The 19262-nt window shown below is 50.0% G+C and overlaps 1 protein-coding gene across 4 annotated transcripts in view; it reads right to left on the bottom strand.

The window, feature by feature from the left end:
- The window catches only part of LOC144945601 (IQ motif and SEC7 domain-containing protein 1-like), a 564126-nt gene extending 547272 nt beyond the window's left edge, over positions 1–16854 (bottom strand). For 2 of the 4 annotated variants that reach the window (XM_078874099.1, XM_078874100.1), the window contains exon 1: positions 16564–16854. The gene's annotated coding sequence lies outside the window, so the exon portion shown is untranslated. The remainder of the gene's footprint in view (positions 1–16563) is intronic. The other 2 variants (XM_078874101.1, XM_078874102.1) reach the window with 1 other exon arrangement.
- Positions 16855–19262: the final 2408 nt, after the last annotated feature.

The raw sequence follows: 19262 nt of genomic DNA, 5'->3' as shown, positions 1-19262 counted from the left end.
CACGCCACGGATCCACACACGCGTGCCTCCTCCCCCCACCACCGCCCAACACCAACGCAGTTCATTAAACGCCAAAGCGTGCGCTCACAAGATGAAAGGCGAGGCAAAGATGCCCCGTGTAGCCTTAACGGACTGTTGGGGCAAGTGCTGTTAGCGAGCAGCACCTATGTGTCGTGAGCTCGTGGAGCTGAGCGGCGAGACGTCGACCCCGACGCCGCCGCTGCTGCCTGCTGCTGCTGCCGCTGCTGCTGCTTCTGCTGCTGCCGCTGCTGCTGCTGCTTCTGCTGCTGCTGCTTCTGCTGCCTGCTGCTGCTGCTACTACCGCTGCTGCTGCTTCTGCTGCTGCCGCTGCTGCTGCCGCTGCTGCTGCTACTACCGCTGCTGCTGCTTCTACTGCCTGCTGCTGCTGCTACTACCGCTGCTGCTGCTTCTGCTGCTGCCGCTGCTGCTTCCTGCTGCTGCTGCTGCTGCCGCTGCTGCCGCTGCTGCTGCTACTACCGCTGCTGCTGCCGCTGCTGCTGCCGCTGCCGCTGCTGCTGCCGCTGCTGCTGCTGCCGCTACTGCTGCTGCTTCACGCGAAGTAATTACCGTGGCGAGCGTATCTCGACTCTCCGTGATCGGAGCACGACAGACAAGGAGGGGGGAGTTGGGGGGGGTGACGGGGAGGGCGAAATGCGAATTAAAATGCGACTGCGTTTCAAGGTGAGGTCGTGGTAAGAGGCCGTGGGCGCTTTGAGTTTCGCACTCGGAGGCAGCTCGCGCGTGCGTTTCGCTTAGACCGGAGTGGTGTAACGACGGCACAGGAGGGTTATCTATTTCGATTCAAAGCTTTCGTGACTGCAGGGATTCATCTTCTTGGTTCTTTCGGTAAAGTCACGTAGAAGGGAAATAATAAAATAATAAAAGTAAAACATAATAAAATAATTCTCACGACGTTTCGGCCACAACGCAAGCAGCCGAAACGTCGTGAGAATTATTTTATTATGTTTTATTTTTATTATTTTATTACTTCCCTTCTACGTGACTTTACCGAAAGAACCAAGAAGAGGGTATTCTATTGTTTTTTTTTTCTCTCGATACGGTACCATTTGTATTGTTTAACTGTCGTTGTTTTTATTTTCACTTTCTCCCCCCCTACCCACCCACCCATGTCTTTAGAGGCCGACTAGTTGGCCGGCAGAGTTCGTGTTCTTTACAAATAACAAAACATATGAAATCATCACTGTTAGTACGTCGCCACCAGAAATCCAATCTCACCACCCCCAACCCTCCCCAACTCCGATCCACGAGGTGATCTCATCGCTCCGTCTCCACGGTGGTCGCTCTAAAATTAAACGGTTAAACTATTTTTTGGTTCATATTCTTGGTTCTTTCGGTAAAGTCGCGTAGAAGGGAAATAATGAAAATAAAACAATTAAATTCTCACGACGTTTCGATGGCGGTTTTTTCTTAACATCATCACCACGGACAGCAACTATGTCCGTGGTGATGACGTTAAGAAAAAAACGCCACTTTTTTTCAAATTTTCTTGCTGTGGTTTTCACACCCGATGATGATTGCTTGTGTTGCAATCGAAACGTCGTGAGAATTTAATAGTTGTATTTTTATTATTTTATTATTTCCATTCACGGTCAACGCGATGCACTCATTGTGAGTTTGGCTTCACGCACGCGTGCGGGGAGCTCACACTCGGCACAGCCATCTCCGAGCCAACGGCAAGCCCTGGGCGGGGGGGGGGGTCATCCATTCGTGCACAAAACCAGTGGCTCTCAACCGGGGTGTAACACGGACCACCTGGGGTGTGTGTGTGGGGGGGGGGGTAACGTGTAAATGTCTCAGGGGGTGGCACGCGGGGTGATTTTTTTTACATAGTACACGCGAGTCATTTGCGAATAATCACGTATGAATCTGCCGTAAAAAAAACATAACAACAATACAATTTAAATCCGTATGGTAACCTGGAAAGATATAAAGGACCTTTCTAAACTCATTGATCGAACACAATTGTTGGGTTTCCAGGGGTAACCAGCGAGCGCCACGCGCGCAGAGCGTCCTTTGAATTTTATTTTGTATTCGCTCACAGTTACTGGCAGCTCGTTGGGGAAGCTCACAGAACGGACAATTGGGTTCAAATGTGTTGCGTCCATTGTTCGTACCATCATTTCTCAGAGCCACTTTGGGCCAGGCAAGCGAGGGGGGGTTCCTGGGTTGAACCAATATTCAACAAAGGGGGGTGGGGGGGGGGTACAGCAGTAGCCAAACGTACTAAACCAAGTTCCACCACGCTTAGCGTCTGAGTTCATCGAAGACGGAGCGAATTCGCGGTGGTTTATAGTTTCACGTGAATTGCGGCAACTGCAAGGATTAAGTCTTCTTGGTATTGCACTGTGGCGCTTGGCCAAACTGTGAGTGACTCTCTTCGGGTTAACGGGGTTTGTTACTTAGATTTGTTTCCCAGCTCTCGATGACTATAACCGCACCTCCAATAAATAAAAGCTTCCATCTCGTTCTCACTACTACTCCTAAAGCGATGGCATCGTGATTTCACGATTGATAATTTACTGTTTTTTTTTTGTTTTTAAAGTTCGGCTACGAAACGCTCTGACCCAATCGCCTGTGCTGCAAAAGCCTCCGCCACCCAACCAGACATGGCCAAAGATGCTAACACATTCCTGCGGAGGGAGCTGGTAGGAACGTTGGGTTGCTCGGTCAATGGCCAGGGCCAACGGCGGCGTGGTGTATTCCCCAAATATGCCCGACTGTGAGGGCGGGCACAAGCCGGCGTGAGTAGGTTAAACGTTGAGTTTTATAGCACCACGGGGTGACCAGCCCCTCCCCACCCAGCCCCACCCTCCCCACCCAGCCCCTCCCCACCCTCCCCACCCAGCCCCTCCCCACCCAGCCCCACCCCTCCCACCCCCCACCCAGCCCCACCCTCCCCACCCAGCCCCTCCCCACCCTCCACACCATCCCCTTCCCACCCTCCACACCATCCCCTCCCCACCCAAGCCCCTCCCTCCCCACCCAGCCCCTCCCTGCACGACGGACACAATAATCCCCTGTGGGCTGGGGTAACCAGGAGGTTCCTACCAGTAAAATCGACGCGTCAAACAAACGCGGGCAGAGCCGGACATTGGAAGCTGCAGCTGGGAAGACTCACAAACAGAACGGCCCCAACCCCGTCCCCTCCGAACCCCCCCCCCCCCCCACCGAGATTTGTACCGTACCAACTCGAGCCTGAGAGCGTGGAAGGGAGGAGATTGACGCATGAGCTGACATAGCTAGTCACGGTCCGGCATCGAACCCACAGCCTCCTGCGTACCAGGCGAAAGGAAAAGCATCTCTCCACGGGATACATTCCGCCACTGGGAATGGAAAAAATTAACCCGTAAAAACACAGTTTTTCACTATAAATCCTTTATATGCGTGGCGGCTAGAGTCCTCTCGTCCTCTGGCTTGAGATGGCTGCGACCTATGGGTCAGATGATTGTCTGCCACCATTAAGCAATTGGTAATTACATATTTAAAACAAATTTCCCTAAACAGTGTAAAATTTTGGAAAAAAATGTTCACGAAAATTAATTGTCACGCACAACGAGTCTGTGTGCAAAATGTCAGCTCGATTGTATCACGGGAAGTGGGTTACAAAACGACCGAAAGATTTGCACGGTCGTAAGCAAGCAAGCAAGCACGCAAGCACGCAAGCAAGAAAGCAAGCGAACTTAATGTAAAGGTTCTTTGGTTCTTTTCGGTTAAGTCACGTCTAAAAATAAAATAATAAATTAAAATAACATATTACTAATTTATTATTATTATCATTTTAATTTATTATTTTATTTTTAGACGTGACTTAACCGAAAAGAACCAAAGAATAATTCCTGCAGTCACGAAAGCTCCTAAATTAAGATTAATGTAAAGGATTTAAAAATCCAAAGGGAATCGGTGTTTCGTGTCACGTGATGAACACGTCTCGTTGTAGGAGGGCAGGCGGGTGGGGAAAGTTTGGTGATCCGTCACTCTCAGGAATTTTAGCGGTAACTCTGCTACGTCCGCTTCTGCGGGCTGTCATCTAAGCGCAGGTGGTTGCACTGCCCCTGCGAGAGATCTGAATGGATGCCTCGTATCGTGACAACGACACCTTGTAAACCCCGGAAGTGAAAAAGTAATATTTTCAAAACTTTTTTAAAAACACGCCTTTATGAAATGTACTAGTAATGGCAGAACTCCACGACTCCAGGAAATTGCCCCGAAGCTTGCCATAACGTAAGTGGCCGTGGCCAATTACAGCCAACGTCAGCTGACCGTGGACAATTAGACCCAAGCCGAAACATAAGATATTACAAAAATAGCTTAAAAATGTATATTATTTTTGATGATAGAATATAGTATTGTCATCAGTATGACATACGTATACCAAGTTTGTAGTCGATACCACATTGGAAAGTGGGTTAAAATTGAGTTACAATATTTGAGGATACAACAACAAAGTTAAATAAAAGCGTGTAATTATAATAAAAAGTCCCACGCGACCACGAGTGAGAGAGAGAGAGAGTGAGAAAGGAGACACGCAAACTCTAGGGTCGGGATCGAACCCACGACCTCCTTGCATAGCAGGCGACGCACTTAACAACTCATGGGCCAGCTAAGGGGGAGGCTGGTGAGCTGTGACGGTCCCACCTGATGACGGAGACTTGTGTTGCCTCCGAAACGTCGTGATTTTTTAAATTTTATTTTGTATTATTTCATTTCTATTATTACTTTAATTAATTTTAATTTCATTTTTTACCTACGTGACTTTACCTAAAAAACTAAGAGTATGAATCCTTGCAGTCACAAAAGCTTCAAATCTAGAGCGAGGCGTGATGTCCCGTACGCACGGTCGCGTTGTCTCTCCGTGTGCTCGCGACCTCCTCCCGCATGCGCGACGTCGCGATGCTAGGAAGCCCCCTTGCGTAGAAACCTTCTCCTCGAGGGCTCTGCGTGGGGATTTGCCTGGGTGAGTATAAACGGTTGTATTATTAATATTGCCACGGCTACCAGCGGGCGATTTGGCCGGTGTTTGCAGCGAGGGCGTGGACCGTTAGTGGCGCTGACCCACGGAGGAAACGATGCGAAAATGCGACACTTCCCAGCGTCGCAATGAGTAGCGGACCCACGCCCGCAAGCGTGCCGAGGGAATGCGATAAAGGCAGTAATTAGATAGCGGGGGCGGCGGCGGGTGGGGGGGCATTAGAGCACTTATGTAATTATTTACGCATTCAAACATCGGTTGTTGTTTGGTTCCCAATCCAATCTCGGATCAATTTCAAAATCGCACCGCCATCTTCGGGATCTTCGACGGACTCCACCCTGCCGAGCTCTCCCCGCTCATCTCACTCGGCTCCCCTCCACGCACTCTTCTGCCTCTCCCCTCTCATCTCACTCTACTCCCCTCCACGCACACTCCTACCTCTTCACTCTCATCTCACTCTACTCCCCTCCACGCACTTTTCTACCTCTCCCCTCTCATCTCACACCACCGTTACCAACACGAAGGCAATCTGCAACGCGAGGGGTGGGTGGGGCTTCAAGCGTCTCCGAAAAGTCAGTGTGGATGGAACGATGCTGCTGCTGTAACTGCTGCAGCAGCAGCAGTGGGTGCGATTCTGCTGCTGCTGTAACTGCTGCAGTAGCAGCAGTGGGGGCGATGATGTTCACGTTTCATACGTCGTGGGGCTGCCATGGAAAAAAAAAAAAACGACGCCACTGGCAAGGCCCACTGAGCTGCTATATTTCTCATTTTCAGAAGCGACCCGGCCACAATTGATAGCCCCACGAAGTGGCCTACCATCACGCGGACATTTAGCGCAGCCGAAAATACTGTGAACGCACGTCGATTCTAAATGTGGAAGAAGAATACAGTGGGACCCATGAGAAAAATCGCCGCGACCGCGGGGAGAGAGACACCGCAAACTCCAAATATACAGCAGCAGGCGTCGGGGTCGGGATCGAACCCACGGCCTCCTGTATACCAGGCAAGGTAGTTAACATCTCCTAGCCACCGTGATGATGATGAGAGAGAGACACCGCAAACTCCAAATATACAGCAGCAGGCGTCGGGGTCGGGATCGAACCCACGACCTCCTGTATACCAGGCAAGGTAGTTAACATCTCCTAGCCACCGTGATGATGATGAGAGAGAGACACCGCAAACTCCAAATATACAGCAGCAGGCGTCGGGGTCGGGATCGAACCCACGACCTCCTGTATACCAGGCGAGGTAGTTAACATCTCCTAGCCACAGGCGCTACAGGTGTGTGGTCAGTGGCGTGACTGTCGAGTGTGTAGGCGGTGCAACTGCACGAAGTTCCCACGGTAGAAAGGGGCCCAAGTGGAGGTGGGGGAGGGAGGGGGATAACAGAATGGATTTTTTGTTTTTCCTTTAGCTAGCACCACCATGCAAATCGCATCTCACAATCACAATGGAACCACATTTCGAGCTGGAAGGCAGCAGTCACGCAGCGAGGAGCCGGCGCTACCGAACAACTGCCCAAGTTCTGCAGTCCTCTATTTATATATATCAAGATATTTTCAAACAATTAAATGAGAATTTTATACATCAGAGGCGCATTCAGTTGGCTGGGCTCCTCATTCCTTGCAGCCCCACGACAGCCTCACTCCTCCGTGAGCATCGTCGTGATTGAGTCTGTGGCTCGCGGGGGCAGACAGGGGATTCGCGGAGGCGAAGTGGAATGCATAAAATATTCACGGAGAAGGAAAGGCACCTCGAGAATATAAATGACATTTTTTTGATATCTCACGGGAAAGTATTGAAGAAAGAAAGAAAGAAAAAAAACCGGGCACGTGAACGTATTTAAATGAAAAGGTCAAGAATGAAGATAGGGAAATAGTAATAAAGGCAAGCGCCGAATGAGACACGTGACGTGCGAAAAATAAACATAACAATGCCGAGCGGTGATACGATAACGGGGCCGAGACTTTCTAATCCAGAAGCGCCCAGGACACTTCTGCTCAATGGGGCCACGCCGAGTGATCTGCCAGTCTCGTCGAATGCACCGATTCACGTCTTCACAAACCGCGTCGAGCTTGCTCGAGCAAATGCGGATACTCATTCTAGATTTTGAAGCTTTCGTGACTGCAAGGATTCATATTCTTAGGTTCTTTCGGTAAAGTCACGTAGGTATCAAGTACTTGATACAGCTGTCGTGGCTGTGACGGTACCACCTGAAGACAAAAGCTTGTGTTGCCTCCGAAACGTCGTGATTTTTATTTTATTTTACTTTTTAATGTTTTTTTTTACCTGCGGACACTCAACCATCGCGATTTGGAGCTGGCGAGGTTGACGGCGGTGGCGAGGCAGCGGTGGCGACAGCTTCTGGAGGTAGGTCTTCATCCAGCAGTGGAATCGCCCGGGGGCGAAAAAAAAAACCCGGTCCGCCCGCAGCAGTCGCGTGAGCAGGGAATTGCAGCGATCCACACCGTTTCACTTTCCTGCACGGTCACCGTGCTGGCACCGTGAGCCTAACGCGCTCGCCAGCTCGGGTTGGTCTCGGGCGGTTCAGGGCCCTGACCCCCCCACCCGCCCCCCTTTCCCGAGGCGTTTGACCCCGCAGAGCCGCCCAGCCACCTTGAGAATGGATTCAGCAATGTATGCACGGCAGCCGAAGGGAGTCCAGATTCGTGAAACTGTCTATGTGGGTGTACGTATGACCTCCTCCTACTGGACACGTGTGACAAGGCGCTTTGCAGCTCGTCGGATTCCTCATTCTGATTCTGTTTTAATGAACCTTCTCTCGCCTCGTCCGACAACTACAACAGCTGGGCCCTTCACAGAGCACGCCCGTGTGTGTACGTACGTTGAACTTCTTTCGCACCGTACGTAGCCAACCGTGATAATCGGAGGTGCCGGGGGGGGGGCAAGGACGACACACTAAACACAAAAATCAGTTCTGAAGAAAAAAGTTTTCAACGTACGTTTTAAAGTGCATAGATGCAGTGGCAGAAGGAAGAACGTTCCAGACGGTCATGGAGAAAGAGAGAACACGCAAACTCCACATATACTTCAGACGTCAGGGTCTGGATCACATACCCGTCAACCCCTTATCAATGCCTCCCTTATTACAGACCAAGTCAGACCTCGTTGGACACCCCGTGGTGCCCTTAGAAATATCAACGTTTATCTTATACACTACACTATACACTACACTACTATATACTACACTGCTATACTATACACAACACTACTATACTACACTATACACTACACTATACTACTATATACTACACTACTATACACTACACTACTATACACTACTATACACGACACTACTATACACTACACTATAAACTACACGATACACTATATACTACACTACTATACACTACACTATATACTACACTACTATACACTACACTACTATACACTATACACTACACTACTATACACTACACTATACACTACATATCTGTCAACCCCTTATCAGTGCCTCCCTTATTACAGACCAATTCAGACCGTGTTGGTTACCCAGGTGCCCTTATACATCTCAAAGTTCATCCTACAAAGTCCCATCACAAGGGAGAAACACCAAAAAATAGACAAATATGTTACCCGTATTGAAACGGCTGTACGCCGTGTGGACCTGAAAACTGAATTTCCCCGTACAAGAATACGGAGTAAACCGTATGGGTTGACAGGTATGGGATCGAACCCACGAACTTCTGCATACCGGACGAGGGATATAAAATCTCGCCACCGCGACGAGATTATGACGATGACCCATGCTGATGCGTGGTCGTCAGGAAATAAAGGATACTATAGAATCCCAAAGTCTTAACGGGCTGAACGTGAAACTATGCGGCTGGTAACGACGGCCGACAAATGTGTTATTGGCAAGAGCACTCTGTCCTACAAGATGGGGCCCACGTATTCATCACTACATGCAGCGAGTAAGTGACATTGATTGCATGTTGCTGTGGGTAAGGGGCCGTCCGTCCATAAATGACGTCACGCGATTTTGGACGATTTTTAACACCCCCCCCCCTCGTCACACGGCGTCACAAAAAATCAGACCCTCCCTCAAATATGACTTCACAAAGCTCTGCCCCCCCCCCCCCAAATAAATAAATAAATGAAACATGCTTCAAATCGCTTTAAACTATTGTCATTGTAGTGCGTATTTAATGTGCCGCTGCACTCTGACGTTGTAGGAGAAAACATTTATTAAAAAGTCTATTTAATTAAGTAGAACGTGTTGTCTATATCACACATCGTCACAAATGTCTGACCTCCCCCCCACCCCTAGGTGCGTGACGTCATTTATGGACGGCCCCTAATACAATAAAACACATTCCTGCGGAGGGAGCTGGTAGGAACGTTGGGTTGCTCGGTCAATGGCCAGGGTCAACGGCGGCGTGGTGTATTCCGCAAATATGCCCGACTGTGAGGGCGGGCACAAGCCGGAGTGAGTAGGTTAAACGTTGAGTTTTATAAGGGCACCACGGGGTGACCAGCCCCTCCCCACCCAGCCCCACCCCTCCCACCTACCACCCAGCCCCACCCTCCCCACCCACCCTCCCCACCCAGCCCCTCCCCACCCAGCCCCACCCTCCCCACCCAGCCCCTCCCCACCCTCCCCTCCCCACCCAGCCCAACTCCCTGCACAACGGACGGACGGACACAATAATCCCCTGTGGGCTGGTGTAACCAGGAGGTTCCAACCAGTACAAACAGACATTGCTCTGTTTTGCGTTGAAGAGGCACCAGCCGTCGAGTTCGAGTGCTCTTCTCAGACAACATCTGGCAACCCAGTAGCATTGTCCTGGACGAGCCTGACTCAACGCTGATGAGACTCATGAAGGTCGAAAGCTGCCCAGAGCTTGCGAGCTTAAGAAAACTGCTGCTGGGATAAGCAATGGATCAACATTGAATTGGACAGCTGTTAGGCCGGTGGGCTGAAAGGCACACAAGACGTCTGCTGACGCATTTATATTTTTTAAATTATTCATCCACTTATTTAGCAATTGGTCTATTTATTTCTTTATTTGCGCAAGGCTGCTTCGTTTTTAATCTCCTTGAGTGTTTGATGAAGTCCGGATTGCGTGCGATGAGTCCAAGTCCGCCCAAGTTAGAGACGACTTGGAATAGAAATCTAGATTTGAAGCTTTCGTGACCGCAGGAATCCATACCCTTTGGTTATTTCGGTCAAGTCACGTTGGTAGAAAATAAAATCAATCACGACGTTTCGGGCGCAACACAAGCGTCCGTCATCAGGTGGGAAAGCCTCAGCGCACGGTGATGTCTGGCGAGGTTGTGAATGTAACGACACGTTTTAAATAATATACAAATATGCATGATTTACATCTTAAACTTGTACTGAACCTATTTAAAGCAACCACGCCTGCTATGTCGTTCAAGACGTGCAGCGTCTTCCGGGATTCAGGTTGGCTTCAAAGAAATTGCTCAAGAAGCTTGGCACCCCAACAAGTTCGAGCTGAAACGGTCGAGATGACACGTTTAGTTCCCCCACTCAAGTGAGCGTCTGATAACTCGCATTGCCTCGTGGTGATGGTCACCCATCCTATACTTTGAGCTCCCATTGTGTGTTGTTTGTTGTTCATAATCAACGTTTTTGGGTTAGATCGCGTTATTTATAAATGTGTCGTAACCCTCCACCACCCGACACGGCCAATCAGCAAAAAAGTGTCACGTTGACAAAAGACAAATAGTTCACTGCTTTAGCCCACCGGTGTGTTGAAGCGTGAAACCACAACATTTACAATTTTTGAGTCGTACGACGTTTCGCTGGTAATTGCATCCAGCATCATCGGCCAGAATTCTGGCGAATTGCCCGATGATGCTGGATGCAAATACCAGCGAAACGTCGTACTACTCAAAAATGGTAAATGTTGTGGTTTCACGCTTCAATGAACTAGTTTGTCTTTTGTCAACGTGACACTTTTTTGCTGATTGGCCGTGTCGGGTAGTGGAGGGTTACGACACATTTATAAATAACGCGATCTAACCCAAAAAACGTTGATTATGAATAATATTGGTCGCGAAAGCCTACACGTGTTAAACTTGTTTGTTGTCGTATTTTTGTTTGTTGTTGTATTGTTTGTTTGTTGTGAATGTCTGACCCCGTGCCCCTACTGGACATCGGTACAAAAACAGCTTCATAGCTCATCGGATTCCCCCAGGATATATGTTTTTAAAAATCTGATTATGAAACCAGGCTCAACGCCTGCTCAACTTCCCAAAATCAAAGACATTGGGAATACTTAGGCGTCGTTAGGAACACATAAGTGTGGCCCCTAAAACATCCAAAAGCATATGAGGTCAATTTCCGGGTGGCGTTTTTTTTTTTTTGGCTCTTCGAGTGAGCCAGGAATAGCAAGGTAACGATAACGGCCGACCTTGTATTATTTAAGGTGATGAGCTGGAAGAAAGACGGGCCTGTCAATGCAATGCACTGTCTGAACATTGTTCCGATTCAGCAACGATAGCATTTTGACATCCTTTCCAGTTGCGTAATGTATTGCCGCAATGGTAGGCCGTTTGAAAGGAAATAAAATAGAGTGTAGCGCGTCTTGAAATATACGCGGAAAATATCCACGTTGAAAGATTCTTCCTGGGAACAAATTATATACCAGGATTAAAGAGCGTGCTTTGAAAAAAAAAATGTGTCAGAATTAATGACGTTCGTGCTAACTCGTAGTGTTATGTCATTACGACGTAAACTCACCACAACGGGACACAGATACCATCGCTAGCCCGAGCAGATTGTTCGAGAGAGTGCTGTTAGTGAGCACCTATTAAGGCTGGCACGGTGGGTGGCCAAACACCACACCTCGCCTGCTTTGTCTCCCCAAGTGCTGGACACAAATGTTGAGTTACCATCTGTACTACACACCAATGTTGAGTACTCTCTGTAAAGCACACCATTGTTGAGTTACCATCTGTACTGCACATCAATGTTGAGTTACATTGTGTACTGGACACCAATATTGAGTTACCATCAGTACTGGAGACTAATGTTGAGTTACCATGTGTACTGGGCACTAATGATGATTTACCATCAGTTTTTGACACCCATATTGACTTACTCTCTGTACTGCACACCCATGTTGAGTTACCATGTGTACTGGACACCAATGTTGTTACCATCAGTACTTGACACCAATGATGATTTACCATCTGTACTGCACACCCATGTTGAGTTACCGTCTGTACTGCACACCAATGTTGTTACCATCTATACAGGACACCAATGTTGAGTTACCATCTGTACTGCACACCCATGTTGAGTTACCATCTGTACTGCACACCAATGTTGTTACCATCTATACAGGACACCAATGTTGAGTTACCATCTGTACTGCACACCGATGTTGAGTTACCATCTGTACTGCACACCAATGTTGTTACAATCTATACAGGACACCTGGCCGGTGACCTCGACCTTGCCCCGCCCAAGAGCCATCAAACTCTGACAATCTCGACGGCGCCGCTTGCAAACTGAACTGAAACTCAACGTCTTCTTGGTTCTTTCGGTAAAGTCACGTAGAAGGGAAATAATAAAATAATAAAAATAAAACATAATAAAATACAATTCTCACGACGTTTCGGCCACAACGCAAGCAGCCGTCCTCAGGTGAAGAACAGGTCTGTCGGAAAGACAGCGTCTATTTTTATTGTTTCATTATTTCCCTTCTACGTGACTTTACCGAAAGAACTAAGAAGATGAATCCCTGCAGTCACGAAAGCTTTAAATCGAAATGAAACTAAACGATTCGTTATTTCAACAGATAAGGCCCCCCTACCGATGCTGCGCATAGCTCTTTGTCAGATGCCACCTGTGCTGTCACAAGCGGTCGCCCAGCGAAGTTGGGCGACATTTACAGCAGCGAAAGACTTCCCGAACGCGTGATGTTGATTCTGAATGTGGGGGGGGGGGGGGGGGAAACCTGGAGGACCTGGAGAAAAACACTCCACGCGACCACGGGGAGAGAGAAAGAAAGAAAGAGACACGCAAACTCCGAATATAAAGGCATCGTCAGGGTCGGTATCGAACCCACCGACCTCCTGCATACCAGGCGAGGTAGTTAACATCTCGTCCACCGTGACGCATTATATACCGTGGCGTTTATTACGCTGTGTGTACTCAGCGGAGCCTCGCTCAGTCTCATGAGTGGAGGAGGTCCCATCAGGCAAAAAATAAATGTTGTTTCCCCAAAATTCTGCGGAATATATTTTATTGACTCACTAACAAACTCAGTTTTGTTTTACGAGGAAAAGCCCACTGAGCTACGGAGCTCTACTGAAGATGCGACGTGGCCATCACAAATGTTGAGCTCAACACTTTCATCACATATTCACTTTAAGATGTTTTCTTGTTCGCGTTTTTGTTTTTCGTTTGTTGCGGTTGCACCCGATTCAAGAGCCGAATGGCTCACAGGGCTATACCTAATAAATAAATTTGAACGTGGACATTTGTAGCACGAGCCTGATCACCCATTGGATGCCTCGCTGAGCCTCAAGACTCTCCTTGCGAGAAGTGGCCTGCCGAGCTTTAGCAGCGATGATTGCTGCTCCGTTCAAATTCCATTTGAGAAGAAGAAAAAAAAATGATATTCGGGCTGGTCGCGAAAAATCGCCTTCTCTCGCGGATCACATCACGGCATCTTTCATTTCCACCGCGCAGAAGCAAGCGGACCCGTGGCTAGCGGCTGTAGCGATTCAAGGCTTTGTACGCGCGCGCGCGCACACCGCAACGCTGTATTAATCGGGGGCGGCCTCTTTGATTCGAACCGCGAACGTCTGCAGCAAGTGACGACACTGCGAGCGGCGAGGCCGTGTCACACCGCCCCCGCTGTCACACGCCGAGATCGCTTCGCGTGTTCAAGTAAGAGAGGGACCGATGGTACGGCCCAACCTTGTTGTCACGCGAGCGTGTTCATAATAAGTGTGCCAGCAGCCATCAGTATATAAAGATAAAGATCCCCCGTATAGCCTTAACAGACTGTAGGGGCAAGTGCTCTTAGCGAGCACCTATGAAGGCCGGAACGGCACACGAGGGGGTGGGTGGCCAGCTCCACGCCCGACCGCCTTTGTCTCCCCAGTGGCGATGTTTACACACCGCACCAGATACTCATTTGAGGCTGAGTCGACCTAGGGGAGGGCCCAGGACCGGTTCAGATAATCGTCACTGGTGTTGGCCGTGAGCGGGAATCGAACCCGGGTCGCCAGGTTCATAGCGCAGCGCGCTAACCGCTACACTGCCGCTCCCTATACGGTATATACACACACACACGCTCATTCATAAAAACAAGCAATGCAATAGCACAAACTCGGAATATTCGTCAGAGACCACCAACCCATCTCTCTCTCTCTCTCTGCTGTGAAGAAGCATCGTTGCCCATGATAGAGTTGTTGTTGTTGTTGTTTTTTTGTTCGAATTGACGAGCGCGACTAGTGTGTGTGTGTGTCAATTCGTGCACCGCTGCACAAATGCTGGCAGCATCGCTGCAAGACCCTTCTCTATTGAACGCGATTATATGGATGTACTGTATGCAATGCTGGACTTCTTTCGCGCCGTACGCAGCCAAGCGTGCTCATCGAAGGTGCGAGAACGCCGTGCGTGTGTGCGTGTGTGAGTGTGTGTGTGCGTGTGTGAGTGTGTGACTGTGTGTGAGTGTGTGAGTGTGTGCGTGTGTGAGTGTGTGTGCGTGTGTGAGTGTGTGTGTGCGTGTGTGAGTGTGTGTGTGCGTGTGTGTGCGTGTGTGAGTGTGTGAGCGTGTGTGCGTGTGTGTGTGCGTGTGTGAGTGTGTGTGCGTGTGCGTGTGTGAGTGTGTGTGTGCGTGTGTGAGTGTGAGTGCGTGTGCGCGTGTGAGTGTGTGTGCGTGTGTGAGTGTGTGTGCGTGTGTGAGTGTGTGTGTGCGTGTGTGAGTGTGTGAGTGTGACTGTGTGAGTGTGTGTGCGTGTGTGAGTGTGTGTGCGTGTGCGTGTGTGAGTGTGTTAATGGGTTTTCCCTTACGCATTTGGCTCGAATGACTATTCTTGCGGTCATCGTTTTCCCGTGACGAAGACTCACGAATCAGACTCCCGTTCTGCTCAAATTCTACCGTGAGGAAGGCCCATTGCCCGAAACGTCGCCGATGACATATCGCTTTCCTCTTAAAGGCCACACACACACGGAGTTCAGTTTCATGGTGAATCAGGAAATCATTCGCGGGTTTGGGTTGCGAACGAATGACGATTCGAACGGGACGACTCGGTAGATGCCCCCCCCCCGCCTCTCGCCACCCCACCCGAGGCATGATAAATCTCAAGCCCCCTAAGAGGGGGGCACGCGCGAGTTGAGAGAGAGGGGGGGGGGAGCAGGCGCGAGGGTGGATTTCGCGAGGGCTACAAGTAGCTCGTCGGCACAGCTGACGGGCAGCACGCGAACAGAGTCGCGACTCGAGTTCGCGATGGGCACGAGTCGGCGGCAGGTTTGTGAATACGCCTGCTAAAGGAACGGCGTGCGTGTGTGTGTATACATGTACGAACACAAATATATATATACACAGCAGAGCACGGTGACTCTCGGTGGGAGATGGAGGGGGGGGGTAAGCGTTCGTATTCTTAGGTTTTTTTCGGTAAAGTCACGTAGGTAAAACATTCAAATTAATAAAAATAAAATAAAAATCACGACGTTTCGGAGGCAACACAAGCTTCCGTCTTCAGGTGGAACCGTCACAGCACGTTGTTGGAGTCGAGGGTCAGGGTTCAGCTTAGAGGGCTATGGGACATTGCTAGAGTAATGGTCAAGGTTAGGGTTATGGCTAGGGTCAAAGGCAGCGTCCTGGTAAGTTTCGAGTCATTACTAGCTTAGAGTTAGCAGCCAAGGTCGGGGTGGTGATGTTTGGGTCAGGGTGGTGATGTTAGGGTCAGGGTGGTGATGTTAGGGTCAGGGTGGTGATGTTAGGGTCAGGGTGGTGATGTTAGGGTCAGGGTGGTGATGTTAGGGTCAGGGTGGTGATGTTAGGGTCAGGGTGGTGATGTTAGAGTCAGGGTGGTGATGTTAGGGTCAGGGTGGTGATGTTAGGGTCAGGGTGGTGATGTTAGGGTCAGGGTGGTGATGTTAGGGTCAGGGTGGTGATGTTAGGGTCAGGGTGGTGATGTTAGGGTCAGGGTGGTGATGTTAGGGTCAGGGTGGTGATGTTAGGATCAGGGTGGTGATGTTAGGATCAGGGTGGTGATGTTAGGGTCAGGGTAATGATGTTAGGGTCAGGGTGGTGATGTTAGGGTCAAGGTGGTGATGTTAGGATCAGGGTGGTGATGTTAAGGTCAGGGTGAGGTTAACAGCAATGGGGTTTGGGGATCAAGTCCATGCGCAGAGCAAAAGCCGGAATTTAAGTTCGCGGGGTCCGGGTGAGGTCCGGTGGGTTTCTGCGTCGCGCTCGCTAACCGGCCGAGGGTCATGGATAAGGGGCAGGGTCACGATGAGCGTCAGGGTTGGGTTCACGGTCCGAGGTGACCCGAGGTGCAACAAGAATCTCCGTGGCTGCGACCGAGGCACTCACAGTTGCTGGGCTCCGTTCCGGGCCGCCGCCCTCGTCAGGGCTGGGGTCTCTGGCAGAGCTGGCGGATTCTGCTCCTGCTGCTGCTGATGATGATGATGATGCTGCTCCTGCTTCTGTTGATGATGATGGTGCTCCTGCTGATGATGATGATCCTGCTGCTGCTGCTCCTGCTGATGATGATGATCCTGCTGCTGCTGATGCTGCTGCTGCTGCTGATGATGCTGCTGATGCTGCTGCTCCTGCTGATGCTGCTGCTGCTGATGATGATGCTGCTGCTGCTGCTGCTGATGATGATGCTCCTGCTGCTGCTGATGCTGCTGCTGCTGCTGCTGATGATGCTGCTGATGCTGCTGCTCCTGCTGATGCTGCTGCTGCTGATGATGATGCTCCTGCTGCTGCTGATGATGATGCTCCTGCTGATGCTGCTGCTGCTGCTGTTGCGCGGAGACGGATCGGTTCTCCTCTTCGGCGGGACACGGGCACGCAGCACCACCTCCTGTGCTCTCCTCTCGTCCCGGCTGCTGCTGCTGCTGCTGATGATGATGTAGCGCATCCTCAATACCACCACCACCGCCACCACCGCCACCACCCTCCTCCTCGTCCAGCTGCACTTTCCGCACGACGTAGTTGTGCATCGGTATCAAGCAGCTCGGCAACTTAGCCGCCTCTTGCTGCTGCTGCTGCAGATGATGATCACAGACGCTGCACATCGCGATCACAGGGTGGGCCTCCTCATCATCCGCGACAGACTCCGAGGTGTTTCCAGGCTCTGCGCTCCGTTGCTGTTGGTGCTGCTGCTGCTGCTGATGATGTTGTTGTTGTTGTTGGTGGTGGTGATGTCCACCAACATTGTGGTAGTGCTGTTTTAGCAGCTGCTGCTGCTGCTGCTGCAGTGTTGTCCCTGAGGTCCCGGAACGCCGAGGAGGTAGGAGGCAGGGCTGCTGCTGCTGCTGCTGCTCGTGCCGTGCCGCGCTCTGCGCAAGGCGGAGAGCGAGAGGACACGCCGAGAGGTGCCTCTGATGGAGCTCGCTGACGACCGAATTGCGCCGGATCAACTCGGCGATTCGACCCTCCAACTCCTCGATGCGTCGCCGCTGCTTGGCGATGAGGCCCTGCTGGGTCTCGATGATCTTGTTGAGCTCTTTGAGGAACTCCACGGCGCGGTTGGGGTTGTCGACGCTTTCTTCCATAGCTCTCTCTCCTCCTCCTCTGAATGATCTCTTCTCCTCCTCCACCTCCTCCACCTCTCTAGCCGCTCTCTCTCTCTCTCTCGTGTCTATCTCTCGTTGTCTTTTCTCTCTCTCCTCTCGCCTCTCCCACCGTCTGTCTCGGCGTTCAGACGCACACCGTAGCGGCAGCCTTGCACATTTCCCTTTTACTGCTCGCCGCAAGAGCTCATATCATGTGGGAGGCGTGCGCCAGAGAGAGCGAGAGAGAGCGAGAGAGAGAGCGAGAGAGTGCGTGTGTTTGTGTGTCGTGATCGACACCGCTGTCTGACTGGTCGCCCGGCGTGTTTGTCCTCTCTGGCATTGGCTGTCTGAGCGAGAGAGATCTCCGCTCTCGTCTCTCTCTCTCTCCGTGTGTGTGTCTGTGTGTGTGTCTGTGTGTGTGTGTCTCTCTCTCTCTATCCGTGTCCGCTCCGTTCCACGCGCCTATCTCGGACTGCTGGCTCTGTGTGTCCGTGCGGCTGCTGGATCTGCGCCGGGCGCTGTGATGTGATGTGAATATTCATCAGCGGGCGAGTCCCATGCGCAAGCAGCCACGCACGGACGTACATAGCGATATAGACACACACACACACACGCATAGACATACATAGAGACACACACACAGAGACATACATAGAGACACACACACATAGACATGCACACACATAGACATACATAGAGACACACACACATAGACATACATAGAGACACACACACATAGACATAAAAAGAGACAGAGACACACATAGACATACATAGAGATAGAGACACACACACACATAGACATACATAGAGATACACATACATAGACATAGAGATAGAGACACACATACACACACATAGACATACATAGAGACACACACGCATAGACATACATAGAGACACACACACACAGACATATATAGAGACACACACATAGACATACAGAGAGACACACACACATAGACATACAGAGAGACACACACACATAGACATACATAGAGACACACACAGAGACATACAGAGAGACACACACACATAGACATACAGAGAGACACACACACATAGACATACATAGAGACACACACAGAGACATACAGAGAAACACACACACATAGACATACATAGAGACACACACACACATAGACATACATAGACATACATAGAGACACACACATAGACACATAAAGATACATAGAGACATACACACACATAGACATACATAGAGATAGAGAGACACACATAGACATACATAGACACACACATAGACATACATAGAGACAAACACATATAGACATACATAGAGATAGAGACACACAAAGAGACATACAGAGAGACACACACACATAGACATACATAGAGATAGAGACACACACACATAGACATACATAGAGACACACACACATAGACATACATAGAGAGACACACTCGCACATAGACATACATAGAGACACACACACATAGACATAGAGACACACACACATAGACATACATAGAGATAGAGACACACAC

The sequence above is a fragment of the Lampetra fluviatilis genome, chromosome 38 (genome assembly GCF_964198595.1).
Source record: "Lampetra fluviatilis chromosome 38, kcLamFluv1.1, whole genome shotgun sequence".
NCBI lineage: Eukaryota > Metazoa > Chordata > Hyperoartia > Petromyzontiformes > Petromyzontidae > Lampetra > Lampetra fluviatilis.
Note: the sequence above shows the minus strand (reverse complement) of the source record. Positions and strands in the feature narration are given on the sequence as shown.